This window comes from Lissotriton helveticus, chromosome 9, assembly GCF_964261635.1.
Source record: "Lissotriton helveticus chromosome 9, aLisHel1.1, whole genome shotgun sequence".
Taxonomy (NCBI): Eukaryota; Metazoa; Chordata; class Amphibia; order Caudata; family Salamandridae; genus Lissotriton; species Lissotriton helveticus.
The window spans coordinates 227051779-227074922 of NC_136070.1; positions in this window are offsets into that span (position 1 = coordinate 227051779).

The following is a 23144-nucleotide window of genomic DNA, read 5'->3' on the forward strand; positions in this document are numbered from 1 at the left end:
CAGAAACGCCTTCAATGCCAGGATCAACAAGACTCTTCTCCGCAAACCCCAAACCATACAGAACACCACATCCAGACTCGTCCTCGGCATCCCTCGACATGAACACATCACACAACACCTACAAAACCTCCACTGGCTCCTCATCGAGAAGAGAGTAACTTTCAAGATGCTCACCCATGCCAACGAATGCCTCCACAACACCGGACCTCAAACCTCAAGGAGAGAATCTCCTTCCACATACCCAAGAGAAACTTCAGATTCGCCGACCCCACCCTCGCCGAAGCCCCGTGCATCCGCAGAGCAAAAACGGGTGGAAAAACCTTCGCCTACATTGTGGCCAAGACCTGGAACAAGCTCCTAATTAACATCAGACACGCCCCCACATTGCAAATTTTCAGGAAGACCCTCAAGGCTTGGTTCTTCGACTGACCAAAGTTGCTCACCCCACCCAGCGCCTTGAGACCTTCACGGGTGAGTAGCGCGCTTAAAATTCCCTGATTGATTGACCCAATCTCTCCACAAGACCATCGATTGTGTGGTCTGCATTTTGCATCTTTTACTCCCTCCAATGAAATGGATGACTCACTCCATACACCTTATTTACCTGACTCCAAGATGAAGACAGGGGCTGTAAAGTATCATCATCCTAGGCCCGAGCTCTCCACTACCGAGAAACTACAGACGTTTTGGTCTCAATTACACTACCTGTTGCTGCAGGGTGAGTAGCGACTCCTCAGTGGATCTTCTACCACAACCACACTCTAACAGGCTCCAACTATTACCATCACCTGCTCAGCGGAACCACCTAGTCTTCAAATCTACCCGATAAGATGGCAGATAAAACACACAAAACTAAGAAAAGCAAGGAGGGGCATAAAGACCTAAAATTTGGATACAAGAGAACTACAATTAAAACCCCCACTCTAGAATCACCTATCAATCTAAACAGAGCCCTGGCACTGCACTAGATCCCATCATGCAGAAGCTGAAAACCCTTTACCTCTCGGCTCAATCCACCAAAACCAGCACAGACATGATACAAAACAGTATCTCATGTATCAAACAAGACATTCAGTCCCGGTGGAACAGAGCTTAAACTTATCAATTTTAGTGGGGAAATATACCCGCGCAAAGAAGGGGAAATTATTTTAGCGTGTGTGGACCTCACAGTAGCCTTTGACTGTGTGAACCACAGTAAGCTCTGGGCGATATTAAAAATTATGGGGGTTGATGTACAGATTATTTATTTTCTTAAGCGTTTTTATACTCATGCCAAGGCGCGTGTACGCTGCGGTCTGGGCGGTGAGCGCTCGGCCGCATTTCCTATTAGGAGGGGGGTCAGACAGGGATGTGTCTTGGCCCCCTTTCTTTTTAATCTTTACATTAATGGTTTGGGTGAGACACTTTTGAAAGATAATCACGCCTTCCCTCAAGTAGCCGGTCCTCCAATACCAGCACTCCTATATGCGGATGATGCTGTATTGATGTCCCGTACTCAAATAGGCCTTGGGAGGGTTTTAGACAGTTTTTCTAAGTGTATGGATGACCTTGGTCTAACAGTCAATACATCTAAACTTTTCATTATGCAGTGTGGCTATGGCAGTAAGAGGTGCAAGGAAATGTTTGTGACCGGCCAGAAGATTGGGGTTGCTAAGAGATTTTCCTACCTTGGATTTTATTTGATCACAATGATTCCTGGGTTCAAGCAGTATCAGCTAAGAAATTAGCCCTTCTAAGATCAACAAGTGCCCTTATTAACTTTGCTAAGCAATTGGGAAAGAGACCACCAGTAGAGCTTATTAAAATCTATAAAGAAAAGTGTGTCTCCACCACGGTATATGGAGCAGGGTTCTGGGGTTTTGCTGATCTGCTGCTGATTCAACGAGTCGAAAACTGCTTTCTTAGATACATCTTATCTGTACCAATTAGCACTTTATCATATATATGTCAATCCGAGTTGGGTCTTCCCTACATCTCTGATCTAATAAAGCTAGAGCCTATACTCTTATTGCACAGGCTCTGGAACAGAGATGAAACATAGCTAAATAGAGATATTCTCTTAGACAGTTTGAAACTAGAAGGAGCCCTGAAGATCCCATGGGTAAAATATGTTCGAGGCTTTTTTCAAGACCTAGGTCGTACTGAATATTTTACTAAACCAGGAACAACTCAGATGATAACGAGAAAAGAGTTTAAAAAAAGAGGGCCTTTTTCTACTAGACACAATCAGACTGTCTTCAGCAGTTATAAAAACAACGGTGCAGCCTAATCTACTGATTTTAACTACTTTTAATATTCAAACCTACCATACTTATGTACCAGGTGTTTACGATAGGTTTTTACTGACTAGATTCAGGTGGGGAGTGTTCCACAGACTTGTTACCTTTCTAACTATGAACGAATGGGCTCAAGAACTTCAAAAGTGCCCCTGTGATAACATTTCAGCACAATCTACTATCCATGTGGTACTTTTTTGTAAATTATATGTTGAATCAAGAAAAGTGTGTTTACTGTCGATTCTAAAATTGTTAGGGCTTAGTCAATGTAGACCTGCACTATTTGTACTACACCACTTGGATAATGGGCATAAGGTATTTAGGATTGTTACCTTTTTAAAACAAGTACTGGGTCAAAGGAAACACATATGTACTTACATTTCTGGATCTAGAAAGTGGAACGTGTAATATTTTTATCATGAAAATTCTATAATGAACTAAGGATTATATTTTTTTAATTGCTTGGTATTTTTTTTGTAATGTTCTATGTGTATGTTTATTGTGCTTTCATGATTGACTAACATAGCAAACGAATAAAGCTGACTTTGACTTGACAGTCCCTGTGAGGAAGACTTTCAGAAGCCAAATCACGGATAAGCATTCTGGAGGACCACAAACAGAACTTGACTAGAGCTCAAAAGTCCACCTCACTAAAGAGAGCACAATTGGAAAGGCGCATCACTGACCTGGAAGATCGACACAGAAGAGGAAATCTTTACATCTTTTAGTCTTCCAGAAGGTGCTGATACTATGCACCCTCCTGCTCCGCGTTTGTGGAAAAATGGATACCTCTAGTCTCAGCCTTGATACGGATATTGAAATGACTTGTGCCCATAAAGTCTCCTCGCATAAACCTAAAAACACCTCCTATCCTAGGGCTCAGATCTTCAGACCTACCCGCTACTCACACATTTAACAAAACATCTCACACATGAATGAAGTACAGAAAATTACATGGAAATGTGTCTCTATAGGTATCGCACAAGACTACCCTAAAGACACTGTGAGGAAAAGGAATTCCTTCTTATCCAGGAGCAAGATCCTCAACAACCTTGTCAGTCAGTCAGTCAAAAGTCTTTATTTCGGTTTTGCAGTACCATAAAAGAAAGAAGTACATAGATCTTGCATGGCAATAATCAGAATAAAAGGCACTGTAGATTAAAATACTTCTTATACAGGCTTTTGATAATTTAAAAAGATAAAAATTAGGATAAAAAGCTTATCACAAAGATACAATATGTACATAGTTCAAATATAAGCATATTTCAATATTTAAAAATGGTGTCCTAACATCAACATTAAGATAGCGAGCAATCCGTACATTTACAATCCAAAGTGCTAGTGCAAAATACACGCCCATCTGTTCAGATTATTTGGGTTTCAATTCATTTACTTCCTTCAAGTCGATAGGGCCCTCCTTCTAATGGACCATGATTTACCCAGAAATGTTGCTGTTGCACAAGCAAAGAATGGTCTCGCGTCTGACTTCAGAATACATAGGGCTTCTTTATAACTATGTGTCCCTAAGGGATGTATGACGTTACAAAGCATACTTTTACAACGCATGCCTTTACAACACATTTTTTGCAACACAACATCCATTACAGCGCATTCCATTACAACACATGCCATTACAACGAATTTCCTAAAACTACCATTACAACGCATTCCATTACAACGCATACTACCTTTACAACACATACCATTACAACGCATACCATTAAAATGCATGTATGGTAAGTATTGGATAGTATAGGGGTAAAAATGACTATTCTAACTCCAGGGGGTGCCACAGTAAGGTAAGTGTTGGATAGTGTAGGGGTAAAAATTATTGTTCTAACTCCAGGGGGTGCAACAGTAGGGTAAGTGTTGGATAGTGTAAGGGTACTATGCGTTGTGATGGTATGCGTTGTAATGGTATGCATTGTAATGACTGCGTTGTAATGACTTGCATGGTGATGGTATGCGTTGTAATGGTATGTGTTGTAATGACTGCGTTGTAATGACATGCGTTGTAATGGATCTTGCGTTGTAAAAGTTTTGTTGTAATGGTAGTTTGTTGTAAAAGTTGCGTTGTAAAGGTTGTTTCCCTCCCTAAGTATCTACATACAGGGGTAAGCCAGTTCCTTCTGGGTCTGGTGTAGGCAGGGCAAGCAAAAAATACAGGGTCTATTGTTTCTTTAAGGCAAGGGCAAGAAGGACAGCCCTTGGGCTGTGATATATTTGTCCTCCAGGTATTAGTGAAGGCATTGATAGGAAGGCAACCGTGTCTAAATTGAATGTACAATTTCCTATATTATGGCAGTTTTATTAAATCAAGGAAGCTTTCTAGCAGTCGGCTAGATTTAATATCAAAGAACAGGTCAGTTAAGCAGCCATGTCGAGTATTCATAAAGTTCTTCTGTTCTACCCAAGCCCAAAACTGTGATTTTAATGTGTCCCTAGAGTATGTGGGAGGGTGACCTTCTAGCTCCTTGGGCACACCTATGTCCGCCCGGATGGTATTTATGTAGTTGATCCACCCAATGTTATGGGTTTTGTCCAGGGCAGAAACTTCAATAAAAGCAGCTGCGTAGGACATCAGTTTTGGAGTTGTAACTAATCTGTGCCAAAAAAGCAAAGGGCGTAAGCTCACCAGATCATTGATAGACTTGACACCCATATCGAGTTTCAAGGGAAGGAGGGGGGTGCTCTTTGGGAGTGATAACAGACTTCTAAGAAACTTATTTTCTATTATCGAAAGGATGTTAATGTTTATAGAGCCCCACAATTCAGCTCCATAGAGTACACTGCTTACTACCTTACAGCTATACAGCTTCAGTGCAGGGCCTAGTGTACGAGAGACAATGTTCCCGTTGCAGGGCCCAAGTTAGCTGGGAAAATTTCAGGGATGCCCTCTCTAGATGTTTCTTCCATACCATTCCCTCAGATAACTTGATTCCCAGGTAATCAAAGGAGCTCACTCGTTCGAGCGGGACATTATCAAGAACCAAGTTACCCTTAAAGGATTTGTGAGGATTTAGCATCATCAACTTAGTTTTAGTTGTGTTGATAACCAAACCCCTCTCGTCACAAAAGTTCTTAAAGCAATTTAGAAGCTTCTGTAAGCCCATGGGGGTTTTAGACACTAAGAGACTGTCATCTGCAAACAACAAAGTAGCTATTTAATGATTAGCCAGCTATGGGGCATCGGCCGGGGTAGAGCACAAGAGGTCAGCCACCTGATTTACATATAGGGAGAAGAGGGTGGTGGCCAGGACACACCCTTGGCGTACCCCCGCCTGATTTCAAATGGCTCAGTGTTTTGGCCCTGGTTTCCCCACCTTACACAGGCAAAGTTATCCTTGTGTAACCTAATGAGTGGCTCTAAAAGTTCCAGAGGCATACCCTTGTCCCGAAGGACCTGCCAAAGCAGGTCCCTGGGAACTAGGTCGAAAGCTGTTTACAAGTCAATAAAGGCAAGATATAAACTGCCTTTGCCCAACACAACTACCTTCCAATGCAGCAAGATCAGGCGAAACGCCTGATCGGTCAAGCCGGTCTTCCGCCGAAAGCCCGCCTGGAGTGGAGAAAGGATGTTGTTCTCCTCCATCCAGGTCTGGATTTTAACAAGGAGCGAGCGGCAGAATACCTTCTGGGCACAATCTATCAGGCTATAGGACAGTAGTTGGCGGGTTTCGACCTGTCCCCTTTCTTGAAAATTGGTACTACCTCTGCCAACCTTCCAGGTGTCTCGGATGCTCCCCACACTTGAGATGTCATTGGCCAATCTCATGCAATTTTCCTTCATTGGACCTACATAGTTTGAAGACCTTCTTCAACGGCAAACAAGCTATCTTTGTGACCCTAAAAACTTGGACTCTTTTCTCGCTGAGATTCAAGATCCACACATGTTCACCTGATTAAGTTACTGGAACATGTATTAACCTCTCTCTACTAGTGTTGGTATGCTCTGTCTCTTTGTTAGGAACTAACTGGTTACTCACTAACCACCATATGATAACTTGCACCAATACACCCAGAAACACTACTAATACACTTACAACCATTTTCCCATGAGATCTGCATGCTGCCATCTCTGTTTGCCATGCAACTCCGACCTCTTCACTGGCTAATGCACACCATACTAATAATATCATCTACTAATGATTGTGATCGCTGTGAGTGCAAGATGAGCGTGAATGAAAGTGAAGGGAGAGAATGAGGAGTGAATTGTCTGAATGCAAGGTGCATTCCCAGACACTTGAAGTAGCTCAGCATGTTATTGACGGTGGTATAGAGTTTCAGATATAAGTTAAGCTATTCCTAATATGGAATTAATCAGGGATCGGGGTGGAGGAAATAATGTGCTGATTCTGCAACAAACTTCCAGTCTTATGATTAGGGTTGCCACCTCATTATTTTGATGTCCCAGATGGTACAAAAATAAGCAGTCATCTAAAGCACTATTTTCAGCACTGATCTGTGTATACTTCGAACAGCAAATATAACTAGAAAGCACTTTTAATTGTGTTCTAGGGCTGCCTGAATGATCCATGACTGATGATTAAAGGGAACAAAGAGAGAAAAGTCACATTAAAAATGAATACATACTTTTTTTTATGTATAACCCTATTTAGTGTCAAGACGAGGTCTTTGCAGGCTCAAACACCTGGCTGGCATTTTTCTTTTGGCAACCCTACTTTATATTTCTTTTCATGAAATGCATTCTCATACTACGGCAGTAAATGTAAAATGCAAATGTAAGGAATATGCAGAGTGGGTGCCCAAGGGGCACTGGAACCAGAAAGAAAGAGTGGGCCTCAGTAACCAGTTACAATGGTATGCAAATATGCAAATGGTCTTTGAAGACCTGTAAAAAACTCGGGCGTGCCTGAGATAAGACTCCAGACACTGCCCAGCGGAGCCCACAGCTGCAACAACCCGGGCTGAGATGCACAACGGGGAGGAGCGCTGAAGCCCTTTTAGCCGTATGGGCATGGGCGTCTGCAGGGGGGGGGCAAGAAGGGCACTTGCCCCCCCCCCCTGGATCACCCGGCCCATCGTATTGGAGAATGTGCTTATCATGGAATGGGACTGAAAGGGGCAAAAGTGGCGTTTTTAGGTTTCGCCTGGCGATCCGCTGTGCAGCAGCGTTCGCGCAGGCGAAATCTTTTGAGAACAGGCATGTGCCTTTGTTCCGCCTCTCTTTTCCATTGGCTAGCTCCATAAATGGAGGCTAGCCATTGGAAGAGAGAGGCGTCCGTCATTGTCCGAGGCGATTCGTGGGCGTTCCGTACATTTTTTCCCTCTCCGCCCCCTTGCGATCGTCATTGCGGCGGTGGGCGGATGTTATTTTTTTTTTTCGCCAAGGTTTGTTTTTGGCATTCCTCCGAAGATGGCGCCCGAAGAACAAGCTGGCCAAGGGCTCCCGGCTCTCGTGGGCCCTGGCCTTCCTGGAGGATGAGGAGAAGTCGGTGAAGCTCCGCATCTCCACAGCGCCATCCTCACACCCCCCTCCCACCCCCACCCACATACACACGCACTTGTCTCCTCCTCCACCCAAAGTTATTTCAGATGCACTGTAAAGAGACAGAAATATCCTGAAAGTTGGTCTATAATTGGACGGGGCTGTCAGTCTGCGTCGCTTTTCTTCTTCTCGCTGCATGTGGTCGGCTTCTGAAACTCAATGCCCGACGCCCCCTCCCCTCAAGAACCCTCCCTCCCCTTCTCGCCCCAGCGCTTTCCCTCTGCGCTGTCCAGCGCTTGCCTATTTCACTTTCAGTTCCCCTCCCGGTGGCACCGCGGCTCCGTGTCCCTCCTCCGCACCAGGTTCTCGGCTGCCGCTCCGCTGCCCCCCTCCTGCCACTCGAAGTCCTGGGATGTGTGGCCGCTGACTTTCTCGCACCTCTCCGGACACCTTCAAGCTTCCCTGGGACTTACTGCACCTTGCCAGCAGACATTTACAACCTTAGGCATTTTATCTTTTTTTTTTAATTCATGCAATCCGGGACCTGGAGTTTTTGGCTGGTATAGGACGGGTTCTCATTTAGGTAAGGAGTCATTTATTACTGTATTTACGTTGTTGAGTGGGGAGTAATATTAATTACAGCGCTTAATGTTGCACTTTTTGCCACTTCTAGGCGCTGTACATAACAGGTGTTACTAACACCCGTTTGCATGATGGTTGGGGTATCGACCTCGGAAGGATGAAACGGCGAGTTCGCCTTTCCTTGATTCCAACTGCTACAGGTTAATCAGAGAGCGTTTAAAGAGATCACATATTGTACACAAGATACACACCTGAAGTAAAGAGGTTTAACGCAGTCCGTTTGTAGTATGGGAAAATCAACTGGAAACCAAAGTAGAGAGATAAAACTTTGACGGGAGTTTTAGAAACACGTTTCTGAAGCAGACGGTTCTGTGTATGTATGCAGGAGAGAGATGCGTTAATGTAATTTAGCACATTGAACCCGCACAGACCTTATGGTAATGCAGGTGTTTTTTGGCAGACATTGGTGTAGGGCCACGCTGTAACAAAGGCTGGGTGGAGGGTTCCAAATGCCAGCCTTCCTTGGGGGGGGATGTTTTGTGTGCCTTGGGTCACCCCTTGGTGATCCGGATTCAGAGAGTGCGGCCTGGCTTTGTGCGTGCTGGCAGGGGTGTCGCGTGAATGGCGGCAGGTGCCGGCGGGCTGCCATGGTTGGCTGACCTCCTGAGTCACTGCCAGCCCATTGGCCCCACGGAGGGATCGGGCTGGGCACAGCTGGTTTGGAATGGCTGTTAATCCAGAATCCAGGTATGCACCTGACCTCTGACCCGGGCTCACCTGTGTGTTTTCCCTCACTGACTTCTGGGAAACAGCACACCTCTGTTTGATCAAGCCTTCGGTTTACAAGCACGCTCCCCGACCCCATGCTTACTCCCATACCTGCAACTTGTTCTTCTCCAAGAGAGGCGTGTCCATAGTTGAGGACTGAAAATGCCCACGTGCATGCTTTCGCCCACGGTTCCTCAGAGATTCCTCGAACCTGAATAAAGGTACAGGGACACAGGCAGCACTTGGAGCGGTTACTGTGGCCTGCTCCCACAGCCTTTGTGACGGGTATTGTGACCTCCTCCTAACCCTACCCACAACTGAAAATGCCCACTCGCCTGTTTTTGCCAATCATGTCTCTGACAGATTCTTCCAGTCCGGATAATGGTACAGTGACACAGACTGCGACCAACCCCCACACACAGTATTTGTGACAGTCACTCTGACCTCCTTCTAGCCCTACACAGAAGTGAACTACTTTTTAGGCATATGCACACTCTATGTAAAACTCACCGTGGAGAGAGATAATGGCTCAGGTGGGCGACCCATCACCCCATGCAGTATGGTGTAGGTGAGCAGAAAGAAAATGTGATCGATACTGAATAGACCAATAAACGGAGGGGGGTGAATAGCATACAGCTTGGAGCAATGCATCAGCCCACACCATCCATTGGCTCTCTTGCACTTTGAGTGACAGCATTTTTTCTTATCACGAGTACAGAGCAGTCGAGCTGCTGCGGCCACTTCTTTATTTTATATATTTGCAGTTTTTGTTTGCATAATTACGTATGTTTGAAGAAAAAAAATTTAAACAAGCGCTGGCTTGCAAAACCAATAGGTCTCACCTACATGAGATATTGCTTTTGTCAATGTTTTTTTAGCCATGTTGTACAGCAGTATTGTTACTCTGCAGAAATACCTGAACTTATTTTAAAACCCCACTATGATGCAGTCAGCACTGGCAACGTCAACGTCATAGCGCTTTTTTTATTGCTGGCAGGAGGCAGGGTGGGGCAGGAGTCAACACTGAAGTGGAGTGGAGGTAACAGGTAGGGCGGAAGTCGTGGGTGGAAAACGCTTAAAAGTGGGCAGTGGTGTCTAGTGTCCATGTAATAGCTCGTCCGTAGGGTACAATAGGTCTCACATTTGTGAGAGATTAAGCTAATGGCAATGTAAATGACAATGCCATTTATTTATCTGTTTTCAAAACCAACACATAAATACAAATCTTGTCATTTACAATGCCAATAGCTCTAACTTTTCCAAAGGCGAAACCATTGCATTGTAAATGCTTGTTATTTGCATATTGCTGAATAAACAGGCCCCATCGACTGCGGGGACCAAGCCTGCAGACAGCCTGTTCCAGAGTCGCTGTTCTCAACAGGAAATAGGAATATGTGCTCTCCCTACAGTAAGCGATATAATAGCAATTGGGCTTTGTTTTCATTACACTAAGAAGTTTATTTTGCATCTTATGTCGAACTGGTGATGTTTTTTCTACTATACTGCTTTTTATGCTGGTGTGAACTAAAACTGGAAATATGTGTTCTGTGTGTTTTGTAACACTATTTACAACGGAAGGTGCTATAAGCTAAGCTTTAGATACAACATATTGGGTATGTTTGAAAGTAAGGTTGAAATGTACACATTTTCTTTTTAATGATTTATTGAAGCCACATAAAGCTAGGCAGGCGTTCTATGGGTCAGGTTGCTGCCTTCAGATCAAGACATCATTACTGTAGTCTCATTTATACCTCTTAGCTTTGTGTGACCTTGGGCAACTCACTTCATTTGGGGGAGGGGGCAGAGGCAGTACTGTGTACACAAGGCAAGTGGCAACGGAGCCATTGAGAGAAATATTTTGGACCAGCTACCTTTCACGATTATGCCTCTGCTGAATCTGCTGGAATGTCGTTCATGAACTTCCCTTTTGAGTATTAGATTTCATTTGTGGTTTATGTTGCACCAGCGTTTGTGTTCAAATTTGCAGCTCTGGATGCCACATACCAAGGACCATGAGTCTCACACCTCTGGAAGGAAGGTTGATAATTAATTGGCTTGTGTCTCATTTGCCCTCGATCCAATTCTTGTTCCAACCCGTGCTTCTTTAAATTAAGATCTGTGTGGCAGTGAAATGCAGAGGCATGGGGTACAGGGCTACATGGTTGTTCCGGTAAGCCGTGAGTCCCGGGACCTGCTGCCATGATTCGCCTCACCACTTTCAAATGTCACTAGCCGCCACTGAGTGGAAAGCCCCAAATTCCACACGTAATTCCTCATTTATATCAAGAAAACTCATAATTGGAAGTATTTGTCTCACCAGATAAATAACTCACTCACTCTCAGTATTGGCATTCACACGGTTTAGTAAAATCTCAACACACTTTACCCCATTTGTAGTCGATGCCAAAGTCATAAACTACTTTTCCAGCAGAAAGAACTAAAAACACTGGCCGTGATTAACTACAGCGCTTTTGAAATAAGTTTTCAACAACAATTTGCAATGACGATGCTTGTACTAACTGACATACATTATGAAGTTTATTTTTCCCCAAAACTATACTATATATTATTGATGAAAAAAAATGAATGTGTCCATCTGTAATGCAACTGGTGCTCATGTAAAGTGCTCTGATACCTTTAGGTCAAGTTTGCGCTATATTAAACTATAATTAAAAAAAAAAGCAAACCTTGCAGATGTTGTAGAGCTCTTTCAATGTTCGAGGTGCTTCTAGGTTCAAATGCGTATACCTCAATTCGCTAACATTTCATCTCTGGAACACCTTTCCTGCTAAAAATAATAAACACCTGGCTATTCTCTACATTCTGATTTCAAGTGATTTCTGCTACAAAGTGTACTGGTTTGTTTAAGCAAATTGAGACCCTGCCTCTCACACTCCTTCACAATTCACCTTATACAATAATGTGCTGCCATACCCCTGCCTCATCAGTGTTGGACCATACTTCCAGATCGCACATACAAGACCAAAACCGCAACCCACAGAGGTAGTAGCTTAAACTAAATAATTTAAAGCAAGATAGAGTGGTCACAAAGTTGCCAGATTGGTTTTATTCACACCCAAAAACATTAGCGCCGCTTAACAGACTTTCCCAGTGAAGCACTACTTTCAATTTTTCTCGTCGTTGAGTAGCATTTTTTTCCTCAGGTGAGGAAGTTCACCTTTCCTGAGGGAACTGCGATATCTGGTTGATGCGTGGTGTAGAAAATGTTTCGTGTGATCTTATCAGCTGTTTTCCTTTTATTAGTTTATGAAATGTGTAGTGTACTGGAGCTTTATGTTCATGAATGTGGTCTTTTAAAACCAAACTCCTTATGTTTTGTAAGGATTTAAGCAATGGGCATTGAAACGGATCCCTTCCGGTCCCAGTAGTCCTGTCCTTAGCTTTTCAGGCAAAAACACTCATTGCTTTCTGAATAACAAGTGCACAAGCATTAAGGTAAGCATGTTGTTCCTGCTTACATTTCACATACTTTACTTAGTCTTGCATTCCCTGTGAGTGTCTGCTTTTTCCAGGAGGTTGTTACTGTTTTTTCAGAATATTACTCTTGTCTAGTGCATAATTTGAATTGAGTTGCTTCCAGATGTTCTTATTGTGGGACACAATTGGATTGCATCTAAAGGCAGTGCAAGTTTCTTTAAGTGGAAGGGTATGGCTTTCAGTGGGGGAGAAGATGTGGCAATATGGCCAGAGCTCCCGAATTTGAAACTGGGGAACCAGGGTCAGCCTTTTCTCCTATGGGAGCACATTCCCATGCTAGACCTTAAAAGGCCCTGATAGACCTTAGAAGCCTTGGTGTCTTAGCACTAGCATGTCCCTAGCTGTGGCAAGAGTGGGTTAACCTTGTAGGCCTGTCCACCATAATCCATACCGAAGTTCACCTTCAGTCTTGCGGGCAGGCCTAAGAAGCAGCACACGCTAGAGTGACAGTGACTCTGTCACTGAGGTCACTGGACCCTGAGGCTAGTCCGCCTCACCCACTGGTACCTCCGTTCGCCTTGTTTCTGCAGAATTAGTGCAACTCACCAGGGATCGGCAATGCAGGATTTGCACACACGCCAAACTAAGTTTGCAAGCTTTAGGGTCTCTGCTTCATGCACAAGCACTTTTAACATGCGCTGTCTGCTTTGGGGCCACATAATTATGCAGCAAGGGAGGACAAAATTATGTTGCAGTGTTAACTAAATTATGCATCAAAAATAGGGCTGCAGCGTAATGCAGTACATTTTCTGATGCCTACTGCTAGAAGGTGTGAATGATATCTACCAAAAGCCACAAAAGAAAGAGATGGCTGCAGCACAATAACCCTTTGGTGTATAAGGTCATATGCAGCCCGGTCCCTGCCCCCCCATTGCTCCTCCTGCGCTCCATTGTTTCTTGTGCCCCACCTGGGACACATCATGTCGAAGGATGGTGATGATGTTGACCTTATGCCCCCCCCCCTGGAGAATTTTCTGCTGACGCCCATGCGTGTGGGCGTTGCACGCCTGCTTTGTACACACCTTTTTCTCATGGCTCAGAAGAACACATAACAACATATGAAATAAAACAGCCCTGATCAGTGTCTAAAAATTGTGCCATATGTCACAACAAAGACAGAACACAAACAAGCTCTAAGAGCTGAACCAGACCCTTGGCTCAGTTGTGGCTATCCCTATAAAATTCTTGGCTTGCCAACCTCTACTATTAAGGCTTTCTCACTCCGGCAATAAAGGGGGAGCTCACCCTGCCACGTTGCACTGCTACCGCGTACCAGTATCGGGCAGTGCTTAATTTGAACCAGGTGTTTCTGGTGCTCAGCACTGCTCTTAACTGTTGACAACGGGCTTGTAACAGTCTGCCACCTGGTGGCTCTGTCTATCTAATCTAAAGATGAACACAACAGTTGTTTATTAGTTCAATATGCATTAAAAATGACAATTGACTGCCACTCAAGCCATTCTTATACCTTTCTGGGAGACTGGAATAGGCTGAATTGTCACACTTGTCGGAGTGTGATGATTAGTTATTGTGTTGATACTTCCATTGGCAGCTCTGAGAGGGACAATTTGTGGGGAAACCTTCAGTGGACTCGTGAGAACCCTGGCACTTATTTATTTTTTTACAAACTAAGCACTGGTATCGGGGTTCCTCCGGCAGACTCAACAGTGAGCATACTTAATCCAGGAGAGAAGCTCACTATACGAATTTCTTTGAAGTCCTTGAGAGGGACCACTTTGCAGATGTTGTGCCCACTTTAGGAGGATGGCAGACAGTAGAGTCCTGGGACATCTGTGGAACATTCTGCTTCTCCACTGGATGCTGGCATGCTGCACCACTGAGGTCGTGGCCTGCTGATGGAGACAAAAAAGGGACTTTTAGCTAATCTCATTCAATGCTAAATTGACAGCAAAGACAGCTGAGACCTAATAGTCAGCAGAGACTTGCCCCCTCCACACAGACAAACGGTCCTGTATATAAATGAGTCAGCAATCCATGCTCATTCAGAGGCAGACATTTTAAGTGCTGCAGCAACATATGGGTGGTTAATTTGTCAATGTTTTTGCAATTGATTGGCACTCGTTTTTGGTGTCCAGGCTTATTTTTCATCATAAGACTTTGAAAGAGAGCGAAGGCAACACAAGGATGACGAGACGAACCGGAAACAAAGGCAACGGGAGAAAGAAGGAAGGGAAAAGAACCTGAACAAGAGATCAAGAGACAGAGAGTAGAAGAAAGAGTCATGAGGTGGAATCAAGACTAGGCAGCGCTAGTGCACTGCTCCGCAGCCATTCTGCTTTCAAGTTAGGCACTGACTACACGTGTATAACCACAATGCCGTTCCTGTTAAATCTGCCATGTTTCCAACCCTGGGATTCTGCATACAAACCCTGGAAAGATGGCAGGCAGCTGGGTCAAGCCACGGTCAACTGAAACCCCCCAAAAGACACCACACACATATCCTCATATTGCCGATACCAGTACAGGAGTCGTGGTACCGTGCAGTTGTACAGGATCATCCTTCACACAGACATGCCTATTATAATTTATTTTGCTCGTCCAAGGCTTGTTTAAGTACATGCTGCAGTCAGTGTGATACTCAAGCTGAGGCCACTCTGAGTCCTGATCCAACAACTTCCGGCTTCATCAGAGAGCCAAATCAAGTGAGATCCGGGTTTGTGGTCACAAACTTACACAAAGGGATTGGCCCTTCGGGCACCTTCCGAAGAGGGTGATGGGATCTGTGTAAACGGGAACAACTTCTCCAAGAAGTAATTGCTGCTCACATTGGCTCAGCTGTTCTCGGAAAAACAGCCAACCTTCCGAGAACAGTGAAGGGCAGCTGGTGATAGGAAACAGACTCAGGTTTCACCGTGTCAAAATATTGTCAGCGTAGCACGAACTCTCAGAGGAACTTCCTAGCGTGGGATCCCTACATAGTCTGGGTAGCATAGAGGCGTGGGGATCCAAGAATCAGCATTGATGCGTCAGGTCAAGGGGGAAATACCGCAAGCCAACAGGAAACCCAGGGGCAGATTTACAAGCCAATTGCGCCACTTTTGCGCCACTTTTCACATGTTAAAAGTGACGCAAAAGTGGCGAATGGGGCTTGTAAATCTGCCCCCAGTGCATAACTGGACTCGGGAATTATGCCTCCTATTCGCCAGGTTTCAAGCTCTTGAGAGACAGTTTTGGTACTGGCAAATTTTATTTAAATGTCTTTCTTTCTTTTCTTTGTTTCTCTCTTTTTTCTTCTGTTCTTCTTTCTTTCTTTCTTTCCTTCCTTCTTTCTTCCCATTCTGCCTGCCAAGTCATTGCATATAAAGTGAAGAACTTCGTTTAAAATAGACAGTGACTACCCTTAGTAGTGTTACCTATAGTGCCTCTAACACAACTACAGAGCTCAGGGATAAAGTGCTTCTGTGCCCTGTGAACCTTCTATAAGTCTCGCTAGGCCTTATGGGTGAGGTACATGATGACCTTGAACTGTACCATGATGGGCTTTAATGGTGTAGTGCAGAGCCAGGCACCTGTTTTTGTGCACCTGCATATTTTTCAGCGTTAGTACCTTATTTTTCAGACCCATCAGCAGTGTTGATCCTCAGAATATCACGGACACTAATATCGTAGACAGAATATCAAAGAAAAACAATGTTGAAAGTTACACATTTACAAATTTTCTATACCTAACTCCACATCTGTGTACTGTGACGATATATATAACTCTACATCTAAGTACATTGAGAATATATATAACTCCACATCAATTTACATTGAGTTTATATATATACTAGCAGCCCGTCTCGACGTTGTCCGGTGCAAAAGGCTGCTTCTGGGCCCCCGCCCGCCCTGACGTTAAGGCTGCTTAAGCTTTTCTGTTGCCAAGCTCAAGTAATCTCCCCCACAGTTCCCAGCGCCTCGAAACCTTTGAGGGGTAAGATGTAAGCACTTTACAAATACCAATTTGTATTATTATTATTCATTGCACCAAGGACGCTGTTCTCCTGTCCTGGATTTTTCACAACCTAATCAACTCTGGGAGGAGTCATCCCGGTTCACGTGACGTCGAGCAATCAAAGTGAACAAACTCACTCAGGCCTGGCACGGAGATGTCTGGCCGCCGGTTGCTGTTGTGAAAAAAAAAAGAGTCTCGGCATGCCTTAGCTAATCTGTGATCCTCTGCACAAAGCCCCTTCTTTCGGGAATTTACCCTTCACGGGGAAATCCCCGCGCGCCCTCATCACTCCACAGGGTGCGCCTCCATATGGGAAAAGCGTCTTTCATGACGTCTGAGACAATGCCTCTTTCTCAGGGTAACACCCCGTGCTCTGGGAAATGCCCTGTCTAATTAACCCTCCCAGATGTAGTGTCCTAGCATGGACACGTTCTAGTGTTCCAGTGTGATGTAACTTACTTTACACCCACCCACCACAGACGTCATGGTGTCACATGACGCTGTCAATAAATGGGGCGGAGCGCACGTGCTCGAGGCCTTTCGCACTACCCTCATCTGGTGTCTGTGTCAGGTCATTTACTGCTCCTAACATGCGGGCCTAGGGCCCTCCACTACAAACCCTACAATGGCGACGAGGCCGGTAGTGCAGCCCATGCGTGCCACTACCCTCGGCTAATCATAAAGGAAAAGGGGAAGAGAGCTGCCCATCTAGAGGGCATCCCCTGTGGCGAGGCGCGACGCGCCGAGAAGACCGGTGGGCACGTCGGAGCCCCGCAGTGACCGGGAGCCCCTCAGCAAGCCGACCGGAGCCCACCCGCGTCGACCGCCACCACCGAGTGCACCAAGCAGCTGCGGACCGCCCAGAGCCCACCTGCGACGGCCGCGAGGCTTACGACCCCCACCGGAGAGGTACCCGGGCCGGGCGGAGCCCACCCGCCGCGACCGCGACGGAGCATCTGGCCCGCCGGCCGAAGGTGAGCCCCACGGGCGAAGTGCCCGCCCCGAACTGTGCCATAAATAAGCAGGACCAGCGGAGCCTACCCGCGGCCTGCCCGAGTCGTTCCCCGCCCCCGCCGCGTGTGTGCTTGGAAGCGGCAGGGGCACAGTGACTGAAGACCGCGTGGGAATACAGCGCGGCCGGACCCGCAACACCCGTCAACAACGAGGGGGAGGGAGCGGAGTAGCTAACCGCCTCCCGACCCCCCTCGCGACGTGATCAAGACCAAGCGGAGCCCACCCGCGGCCTACCGGTGGCATCCCCACCGAGGAAAGACTCTGCAGCGCCAGCGGAGCCCACCCGCGGCCTGCCGACGGCACCCCCGAGACGGAGAAGAACTGCAGAGCCAACGGAGCCTACCCGCGGCCTGCCGACGGCACCCCCCCCCCCCCGCGAGGAGAGACACTGCAGAACCAGCGGAGCCTACCCGCGGCCTGCGAGGTAAATGGCAAGTCTCCGCCGCGCAGCGTGTGTGAGGAAGGGCTGCTGCGGCGGGAGACCGGAGAGTGGAGCCTGCAGCAGCTGGTAATTAAGCAGAGCCGGCGGAGCCTACCCGCGGCCTGCCTTAAGCATCCCCGCCCAGGAAAAAGTGACCGGAGCGACACGCTCCCCGCCTGAGGAAGCCTCATCAACCCCCCCCCCCTCGCGAGGACTGCCGAGGCTGCAGCGGGCGGGGAGGGGAATGAAGGAAGCGCCTACGCGCGGCCCGCGCCGCCGCAGATCAGAGGAGCCTCCACCTCACCTCGTGGGCTCCATGGAAAGGAGAACAAATGCTGAAGCGCCTGGAAGCGGCCAGCGCCGCTGAACTGAACTGCGACCGTGCCACAGAGACACTGGCTGCCAGGAGCCTCACATACCGGAGAAAGTGAAAGTGCCGGCAAGAATCAAAACATTTAAACCCCCCCCTGACCAAAACTCTGCACGCACAGGCATTCCTATGTGCCCCCACCCTGTGAGCAAACACAGAATATGCCAAGAAAAGGGACTCACCCAGCTCCCTGCTACCAGCAGCTCCAGCCCCCCTGTGCACCGAGAGAGCACAGACAGTAGAGTGCTCAATCAGGGAAGAAGGTATCAAGCAAGGCAGGCTGCTGACACAGTGAACACTGCCACCCAGTGGCCAAAAGTCAAAGCGCACCTGCAATTTCAAAAAAAAAAAAAAAAAAAAAGAAGAAGAACTAAAACAAGCATTGCACAACGCCAGAAAACTCATGCAGCAAGGAAGTTCTCAACAGCGCAAGTAACAGCGAAAGCATCTAACCTCCCGCAGCAAGTAACTGCGCAACAGCGCAAGTGACACCCACACACACCAGCAAGGAGTCGGCGGCTGCCACTTCCAACGCGTCGTGGGTAAAGGCACCAATGCCTCACGAAGCATCCAAGCACTGACGTCTGGAGGAAACGGCTGCCAAACACAAAAAGAATGTCCAGGGAAACGACTGCCGCGATCAAAGGACGGAGAGAGCAGCGACGCCTTGTGGCCACAGGCGCTCACCGCATCATCAACTACTCCCGTCAACGGTCCAAAGCATCAAGTACCCGACGACAGCCAAAGCAGCAAGTACCCAACGTCACGCCACAGGCGTCCCAGAACCCTGAACAGTAAGTGCGCAAACAACGCGCCACGTGGCGACGTACAGCCACCGCCAGCAGAAAGAAGAATGCATGCAGCGCCATCGCGCAGAACAATCTTCGCGAGCGATCGCCCATCAAGTGCCGACCCGCGACAGATCCATGGCGCCTCCCAGGAGCCGATCCCCAGAATGATCGCCCATCAAGTGCTGACCCACAACGGGTCCCCCAGGAACTGTTGTAGCGCAAAGTCCGACAGGACGACCGAAAGCAACCTGCCATGCATCGGCAGAAGTGGACCACCAACCGGTCCAGGACGTTCAACCATGAACAGGTCTACAAACATGGACCCCCGAACGTCACCAACAACCATCAAGAAAAGAAAGCATCAAGAAAAGAAGGTTCGCGACACCAACTCTGGCTGCTGAGGAAGAAGGAGAAAGTGTCCCCGACGAGGACAAGACCAGGGGTACACATGCAGGGTGCGCGCACTGTATGGAGGACCCAGGTCAGAAGAGAAGACACAAGTTTGGTCCAAGTGATGTCGCGATGCAGAAGGAAGAAAAGGAGAGATCTGAGTGGCACGTTTGCCACCGTGAAAAGGAAGGATGAAAAGGAGAGATCTGAGTGGCACGTTTGCCACCGTGAAAAGGAAGGAAGAAAAGGAGAGATCTGAGTGGCACGTTTGCCACTGCGAAAAGGAAGGAAGAAAAGGAGAGATCTGAGTGGCTTGTTTGCCACCGTGAAAAGGAAGGAAGCATATCCATGTGGCCTGTTGCCACAATTAAGAGTAGAAGGAGAAGTCAGTGCGAAGCAACGTCCTCACAGAGAAACAACTAAGGAAAGACAGAGAGGAGTGCAGGAAGACGAAGATCGCTCACTCCCGAAGAGAAGTAAGGTGACAAGTGCCAGGACAACAGTGAGAGGAACACGAGGCCGGAAGAACACCAGTGGCAGAGAAGATCAGCTGACAGACGATGTTTCCGCACACCCAGGATCTGCGGAGAGGAGCAAGCGAGACCGTTAGTGACATCCACCTTTGGGGTCACACGGACACTGGACACATGCCAGCCGTGGTGACCCAGGGGCAGAGGCCTCCGGGACGCAGTCCCCGCGACGAGAGACGGTCCTCCGACGCCCATCCGAAAGGTCCGGGGAGGGCGAAGACATCGCAAGCAAAGACAGAAACCAACAGCTACCTTGGGACGAGGCTGCGGAATCTGAGGTGAGACACATCGTCTCTTCCATACCCCCACTGACGGCGGCGCAGGAACAACTGATGTGGACACATCCAGCCCAGCGCGAATCCGAGAAGAGGACCTCAAGGATATCCCGTGGCAGGGGAACACCGACGAGAGGGGTCATCCTAGTGAGAGGGATGCCTTGCAACGGATCTGCCTTTTGCCAAGTAGGACACAGACTACAAATAAAGCTAAGGCCAAGGCCGGAAATCGTGCATCATTCCCCGGCGAACCACCAGAACTCTAACTGCACCCATCGCCGTGGAAGTGAGCAAAAGAAGGACTGTGAGGACAATTTGGTTGCAGGGTCGTCAACAGACTGTGTCCATCGAGCACCACAAACCGGTGCCACTGTGAACTGATGTTTCCCGCAACAGATTGAACATCATCTGTGATTCCAAGCAGCAGCGGATCGAAAGACACTGCGGAAGCTGAACACTTGACTACACCCTGATACATGTTATTTTCCCCACAGGTTGATTTTTGAATGTGGGTCCTTGCAATTAAAAAATGGGAGGGATGTAGTGTCCTAGCATGGACACGTTCTAGTGTTCCAGTGTGATGTAACTTACTTTACACCCACCCACCACAGACGTCATGGTGTCACATGACGCTGTCAATAAATGGGGCGGAGCGCACGTGCTCGAGGCCTTTCCCACTACCCTCATCTGGTGTCTGTGTCAGGTCATTTACTGCTCCTAACATGCGGGCCTAGGGCCCTCCACTCTAAACCCTACACCATCCAGGGGCCGTCTGAGGAACAGAGAGGGGTCTCTTTGCTCAGGTCTGCATGGCTAACAAACATCGACAATGGGCAATCAGCATGCTCCTGTGATGACGTCTGTTTGGACTTGAAATACGGGTCGGGGACGTCATTACTGATGCCACCTGCATGGCTCAGGGTCGACCTCCGCTGTAAATGCCGGTAAATGACACGCTCGTGTTCAAAGTTCGCAATCCTAAAAAACCGTTCTGTAAAGAAATACCTGTTATTGACACACCCAACGAGCACAGATTAACTCGCACTCGTGCACGCCTACCTTCATGAGCCTTTTTAAGGTGCATACAAGGACCCTGGAACAGGCTACCCGAGGGAACAAGCATTTACAATGCAATGGTTTCGCCTTCGTTAAAGTTTGAGCTTTTGGTATTGCTTTTGACAAACGGTCTTTTCTAACTTCTTTGAATTATGTGTAAAACGTTGATGTGTTTTACTTTACACAGAAATATGGATACATTTTTTCGTCTTTTTGTGTTTCTAAACTGTAGGAATGAAGATGCACCTCTTTTCAGGCTCGTGTCAGAGCAGTTTAACTTGCAGCGGGCTGCGAGGACAACTACCCTCTGCCTTTGTCATCTCAAATCTTTGCTCGCTTTTTAAAAATAAAAAAATATGAACAACCCGATTGAAGGCTTCTAGCAACCTCGTAACTTGTATCGACGACGTAAACAGAATTTGTTTCGCAGCCCCCTTAACCTGAAACCCTTGAAGGGTGTTTCATCGCCGTCGTTGGCTGAAGTTTATTTTGCGCGTTACTTTTGTGCCTGCAGTCGGAGGCCGGGCCTCTCGCTGTTGGGGTGTCGGACCGAGCCTGGAGCTCGTCACTTGCCGCCTTCCGCTCTCCACCTCCGGGTGAAAAAGCACACGAGCTGGTCTTCTCTGCTCGCCTAATCAATGCTGTTTATGAAAATGGACCTGTTGAACTACCAGTACCTGGACAAGATGAACAACAACATCGGCATTCTGTGCTACGATGGTGAGTCTGGCCGGGCGTTTAAAAAGGGCAGGGGATGTCGGTGTATTTCTTTTCCCCTCAGTTGTAGATGATCTGTCCGAGCAACATTATTCCTAGTGAAACATTTATAATTTTAAACCAAGCGAACCGGCTGATGTTTATTGTAGTGAGCAGATTGCTTCATGTCTCAAAACTGCCTTTTTGGAAAGCAAAGTTAGGTCCTGCTTATACAAAGTTAGATAGAAGTAACCAGGTAGTTGACTGCGGGGCACTGAGAGCGCCTCTAAATACATCTGCATTCAGTGTATGTGTCTGAACACTGGGCAGAAAAGCGTCAGTTACGTGTAACGTCACCCCTATCAAATAGGTGAGTCGTGACATCTCTGTTTCAGGGTGTTTCTGCAACCATCACGTAAGAGAATAAAACACTGTGCCAGATACCACTGGACTAGCCCCTTCAGGTAGTCTCAGCAAAGAGGCCAGGGATTGAATGAGGACACACTCCGAACCACCCTCTGTTCTTTCAAGGTTGGCTGTTGTATGTTTTGCGATTTTTAGACGGCTCGCATTGGTCATTTAAAGGGATTCTGAGCGCTGAGGGGTGACTCCCGGAGCACTGTGTGTTTCCTGCGGCGGAAGAGGCTCCGTGGGCAGATCTAGCATTCCTCCCTAGCCCACATGTACGGGTGGCTCAGTGGTTCAAGTGTTCCTATTTTCAGGGTTTCCCTGGGGTCCCAAGGAAACCACTTGATATTTGAAACCCTGGCCAGACTGATCTGAGAGGCCTGGTAGGGCAGAGGTTCTGCAGAAGGGTCTGTAAAAGCGCCTAGAGGCGATCAGGTCAAAGCAAAGAGCGCGTTTCAAAATTGACATTCATGCTGGAAGTGCACTGTAAGGGCTCAATTGCCGATCCTGTGACTACTGAAGCCACCTGTTGCCGGTGATAAATGCTCTGCTGGTTAGTTACTCATAGTTACTACTTTCTTTTCCAGACTCCAACCCACGAATCTCTGGGGGTTTGAGCAAGGGAGAAACAAGCTCCGCGTGGCCAAACACACGCCGGGACCCAG